Source organism: Marmota marmota, unplaced genomic scaffold (assembly GCF_001458135.2).
Source record: "Marmota marmota marmota unplaced genomic scaffold, marMar, whole genome shotgun sequence".
Classification (NCBI taxonomy): Eukaryota; Metazoa; Chordata; class Mammalia; order Rodentia; family Sciuridae; genus Marmota; species Marmota marmota.
In genome coordinates, this window is record NW_026000026.1 from 47,572,221 (window position 1) to 47,578,936 (window position 6,716).

Below are 6,716 nucleotides of genomic sequence, written 5' to 3' on the forward strand. Positions count from 1 at the left end.
TATATATATATATATATATATATATATATATATATATATATATATCACAATTTTTCATATCTCTGGGTGTATACAAAGTATACTCACACACCAATTTGTGCCATCATACACGTACTTTGGATAATAATGAGCATCATATTCCACCATCATTTCTAACCCCATGCCCCCTGCCTTCTCTTCCCACCCCTCTGCCCTATCTAGAATTCATCTATTCCTCCCATGCTGCCCCTCCTACCCCACTATGAATCAGCCTCCTTATATCAGAGAAAACATTTGGCATTTGTTTTTTGGGGATTGGCTAACTTCACTTAGCATCATCTCCTCTAACTCCATCCATTTACCTGAAGATGCCATGATTTTATTCTCTTTTATTGCTGAGTAATATTCCATTATGTATAAATGCCACATTTTAAAAATACATTCATCTACTGAAGGGCATCTAGGTTGGTTCCACAATTTAGCTATTGTGAATTGTGCTGCTAGAAATATTGATGTGGCTGTGTCTCTGTAGTATGCTGTTTTTAAGTCCTTTGGGTATAGAACAAGGAGAGGGATAGCTGGGTCAAATGGTGGTTCCATTCCCAATTTTCCAAGAAATCCTCATATTGTTTTCCATATTGGCTGCACCAATTTGCAGTCCCACCAGCAGTGTATGAGTGTACCTTTTCCCCCACATCCTTGCTAACACTTATTGCATGGGCTCTCTTGTCCAGTGAGGATGTCCATGGAACAGGGTAGAGGAGAGTGTGGCTGCAGAGTCATTAATAAAGACCATGGAGAACAGGAATGAGGTCTAATTTTATTGCGCAGTTACCATGTATATATACTCAGGCAGTGCTAAGCAAATTATAGGCAGCCACCAATGCAATTTCTGCTAAATGTCCTTACAGCAACCAATCGAGGAGTGGGCCATGGAGCAAGCAGATGGACGGCAACACATGGCCTCATGCCCAGGGCTGTGCCTACGGGGTAAACGGCCTGCCGCTCTCACGCATCTAGCACTAGTGGAGTGGCCTGACACTCAGATGCCCTTAATGTATGCTATGTAAGCAGTACTCCATGCACTTATCCCCACATCTTATTGTTGTTTGTCTTCATAATAGCTGCCATTCTGACTGGAGTGAGATGAAATCTTAGAGTAGTTTTGGTTTGCATTTCTCTAACTGCTAATGATGATGAACATTTTTTAATATATTTGTTGATTGATTGTATATCTTCTGAGAAGTGTCTGTTCAGGTCCTTGGCCAATTTATTGATTGGGTTATTTGTTTGTTTGATTGTTTTGTTGTTGTTTAGCTCTATGAGTTCTTTATATATCCTAGAAACTTGTGCTCTATCTGATGTGTGGGGGTAAAAATTTGCTCCCAAGATGTAAGCTCTCTTTTCACCTCACAGATTGTTTCTTTTGCTGAGAAGAAACTTTTTAGTTTGAATCCATCCCATTTAGTGATTCTTGATTTTAATTTTTGCGCTATAGGAGTCTTATTAAGGAAGCTGGGGCCTAATCCCACATGATGAAGATTAGGGCCTACTTTTTCTTCTGTTAGATACAGGGTCTCTGGTTTTATTCCTAGGTCCTTGATCCATTTTGAGTTGAGTTTTGTGCATAGTGAGAGATAGGGGTTTAATTTCATTTTGTTGCATATGGGTTTCCAGTTTTCCCAGCACCATTTGTTGTAGAACCTATCTTTTCTCCAATACAGTTTTTGGTGCCTTTGCCTAATATAAGATAATGGTAATTTTGTGGGTTAGTCTCTGTGTCCTCTATTCTGTACCATTGGTCTACCAATCTGTTTTGATGCCAATAGCATGCTGTTTTTGTTACTATTGCTCTGGAGTATAGTTTAAATTCTGGTATAGTGATGCCACCTGCTTTCCTCTTCCTGCTAAGGATTGCTTTAGCTATTCGGAATCTCTTATTTTTCCAAATGAATTTCATGATTGCTGTTTGTTTTTTTTATGAGGAATGCCATTGGGATTTTTATTGGAATTGCATTAAATCTGTATAGTGCTTTTGGTAGTATCGTCATTTTGATAATATTAATTCTTCCTATTCAAGAGTAAAAGGTAGATATTTTCATCTTCTAAGGTCTTCTTTGATTTCTTTCTTTAGGGTTCTGTAGTTTTCATTGTACAGATATTTCAAGTATTTTATTTTATTTTATTTTGAAGCTGAGGATTTGTCACTGATATACAGAAATGCCTTTGATTTATGGGTGTTGATTTTATATCCTGATATTTTCTGAATTCATTTACTAGTTCTAGAAGTTTCCTTGTGGAATTTTTTTGGGGTCTTCTAGATATAGAATCATAGCATTAGCAAATAGAGATAATAGTTCTTCTTTTCCTATCTGTATCCCTTTAATTTATTTCATCTGGTCTAATTGCTCTGGCCAGTATTTCAAGAACTATGTTAAATAGAAGTGGTTAAAGAGAGTATCTCTGTCTTCTTCCAGGTTTTAGAGGGAATGCCTTCAATATTTCTCCATTTAGAATGATGTTGTTATGGGGTTTAGCATAGATAGCCTTTATGATGCTCCTGTTATCCCTAGTTTTTCTAGTGTTTTGAATATGAAGGGATGCTGTATTTTGTTGAATGCTTTTTTTGTGTCTATTGAGATGATCATATGGTTCTTATCTTTAAGTCTATTGATGTGTTGAATTACATTTATTGATTTCTGTATGTTGAACCAACCTTGTATCGCTGGGATGATTCTCAGTTGGTCATGGTGCACTGTCTTGTAAGAAAATGGATGGAATTGGAGAGTAGCATGTTGAGTGAAATCAGTCAGACTCAAAGAATCAACAGTACTATGTTTTCTCTCATATGTCAGAGCTAGAGAGAAAAAAGGGGGAAAATATTTCATGAAAATAGAAGAAAGACTAGTTGATTTTAGAAGGTGGTAGGGAGAAAAAAGGAGAGGTAGTAGTCAATGAAATAATCAAAGTATGTTAGCATGTATGAATACAAAAAAATGAATTCTACTATTTGTATATTAAAATGCACCAGTTAAAATGAGAATTTAAAAAATGTTGAAAAGTGTAGATTTTGTATTATGTGTATTTTACCACAAATTAAAATTAATTCTGTTTTCTATTGAGTAAAACAGTTTACAGTAGCTACTTATTGTTATATATAAAGTGTCCCCCAAAAGCTCATGTGTGAGATAATGCAAGAATTTTTAGGGGCGAAATAATTAGATTATGAGAAGTACAGCTTAATCAGTACATTAGTCCACTGATATGGATTAACTGGGTGTTCACTGTAGGCAGGTTGGGTGGGAAGTAGAGGAGTTATGTCACTGGGGTCATGCCTTTACAGTTTCTATTTTGTCTATGGTGAGTGGAGGTCTCTTTCTGCTTCTTGGTTGCCATGTCCTGAGCTGCTTTCCTTTCCCACACGCTTCCACCATATGCTGCCTCACTTGGACCTAGAATAGTGGAGTTGGCTGACCATGGACTGAACCTCTGAGACTGTGAGCCAAAATAAACTTTTCCTCCTTTATATTGTTTTTGTCAGGTCTTTGGGTCACAGTGATTAAAAAAAAAGACTAAACCACTACAGAAATTCACTAATTAACTAGTGTTAGCTGTGTCTTTTACAGTATTTAGCCTTCTTATTATCATATGTGGGAGATGAGAGATGTATTAGAATCTTCCAACATGATCTTGGAATGGTCATTTTTTTTTAATATTGTCACTTGATCTGCTCTATAATTCAAATCCAGGGTGGTGGATTTTCAAAATAATGAAATAGAGGAGATTGATTCCTGGCAGCTCCATAGCATGAAACCAAGAAAGCAGAAAGGCAGCTTCTCAGTAAGGTGGGTCTATGAACAAAAAAGGTGGGGGGACTTTATTGGAATTTAACACTGGACCTTCAAATCAGATTGGGGACTCGGAAGAGAAGGAGTTTAGAATGTACATACTTAAACTGATCTACAACGTAAAGAATAAGGAAGGAAACCAGAGAGAAAATTCAGGAAGTGAAAGATCACTTCAATAAAGAGGGATTCTGAAAAAAAAATCAAGCAGAAATATTCAAATAAATAAACCAAATTAAAAATTCAATGGAAAGGATCACCAACAGACCAGACCACTTGGAAGACAGACTTTCAGGCAATAAAGACAAAATATATAATTTTGAAAATAAAATTGACCACGGAGAAAAGATGTTAAGAGACCCTGACCAGAACTTCCAAGAAGTATGGGATAACTTGAAAAGATCAAATTTAAGACTTTTCAGGAGAGATGAAGGCTCAGAGATATAAACAAAAGGAATGCACAATCTTTTAAATGAAATAATATCAGAAAAGTTCCCAAACCTAAAGAATGAAATGGAAAATTAAAAAAATACAGAAGGGGCCAGACTAGAGGAAGAAACCCAGCCAGCGCCAGCCACGTGGCAGACCGGAGGAGGAGGTGGTGTGGGCTGCTGGGGTGTAGATGAGAGGAGGCACAGAACACAGAGGCTTTGCTTGCGGGTCACCAGATTGAGCTCGGTACAAACACAAGGCTCTCCCCAGCTCTCCCCACCTCACCAAACACCTTACGAGGGAAACATATGGAACCCATCTTGGAAAATCCCGTCAACCCTTAAAACCTATCAATCCGGGGGGCGTGGCTACCAGCACAGTTCTGCGGCTGATCCAGGTACCCAGTTTCCAACTTCCCCCACCCTTAGTTGCAATTACTCAAAATTTTCCCCACAAGCTTTTGGGGGGTGTAGCTATCAACACAAAACAACAACTTACAGGCACCTGGTTTCCATCTCAGAGACTAGAGTAGGGAGGATACAGGTGGAAGCTCAAGTCCTTTCACACTGGCTTCATCCATTACCCTGAATGCAGAGGCTCAAGCTAGGAATAGACAACGCCGCCTACTGGAAGAAAGGAAAACAGAGTTCTGAGAGACTTTTTTTTCTTTCTTTTATTCTCTCTTTCTCTTCTCATCCATTCATCCAGTCTCCTCTACCCTTCCCCCTTTTGTCCTTACAACCTCAACATATGTGAAACCAAGAACTGTGCATGAAGTAGGACTTTAACAACTGAATCACCAGAATAATATAATATAGAGGAATTGCATATGCCCCACCTCCCCCCTTTTTTTCTTATTTTCTTTTTCCCTCTCTCTCTTTTTCTCTTTCTTTCCTTGTTATTTTTTTCCTTCTTACTCCCTCTATCCCACTTTCAACCCCTTAACTTTTACTATTTATATGTAGGGTAACTTTCTAAATACAGATAGGAGTTTGAATCTATGCATTCTTCCGCAAATTATCTGTCTATTGGTTAGAGTTCTTCAAAATTGCTAAGTGAGAATAACCCCATATCCTTACTCCTTTTTCCCTAAACATAACATCCTACATCTGAAATAAAGTTTTCTATATGCCACCAGAAATGGTATGCCTTTTATGAAACTAATGACTATATTTTAAAATAATAATTGATGCCGATATCTATAGACTTAGAGTCTAGCTATAAATGTATTAATAATGAAAACTTGCACTTAGATGATGTACTATTGATATTGGGAACTGTTAACATTGTCTTTCTCCACAAAAGAGAGATTTTAGAACCATACAAGAGCAATATAAATATATAGGGGGAAAATCATTAACACAACAGTTTCACAAACCTGGAAAGAAACGTGAGCAGTATGAAAAGACAAGGAAAGAAAGGACCACAAACAATGCAGGTCAATTCAACATTAGAAGAGGTAATATCTGCAGCAGATGGAATGTCAGAAAAAGAGTTCAGGATATACACGCTTCATATGATCTGGAGTCTCAAGGAAGACATTAAACAGCAAATGCAGACAATGAAAGATCACTTTGACAATGAATTACATAAACAAATCCAAGAAGCAAAAGATCAACTCTACAGGGAGATAGAGGTTAAAAAAAACCAGAAATCCTGGAAATGAAGGAAATAATAAGCCAAATTAAAAAGTCAAATGAGAGTATTATCAGCAGAGTAGAACACTTAGAAGATAGAACATCAGACAATGAAGACAAAATATTTCAACTTGAAAAGAACATAGACAGCTCAGTGAGACTGTTAAGAAACCATGAGCAGAACATCCAAGAAATATGGGATAACAAAGAGACCAAACTTAAGAGTTATTGGGATACAGGAAGGTATAGAGGGCCAAACCAAAGGAATGAGCAATCTGTTCAATGAAATAATACTAGAAAACTTTCCAGACTTGAAGAATGAAACAGAAATCCAAATCCTAGAAGCCTACAGGATGGCAAATGTGCAAAATCACAAGAGATCCACACCAAGACACATTGTAATGAAGATGCCCAATATACAGAATAAGGAGAGAATTTTAAAAGCCACAAGAGAAAGGAAGCAGATTACATTTAGGGGTAAACCAATTAGGATAATGGCTGATCTTTCAACACAGACTCTGAAAGCTAGAAGATCCTGGAACAACATATTTCAAATGCTGAAAGAAAATGGGTTCCAGTCAAGAATCGTGTATCCAGCGAAATTAAGCTTCAGGATTGAAGATGAAATAAAAACCTTCCACGATAAACTAAAGTTAAAAGAATTTGCAGCTAGAAAATCAGCACTTCAAAACATCCTTGGCAAAACATTACATGAAGAGGAAATGAAAAATAACAATGAAAACCAACAGTGGGAGGTAGTACAGTAAAGGAAAAGCTAATCAAAGAGGAAAAACAAATCATGTTAAGTAGCAAAAATAACCAA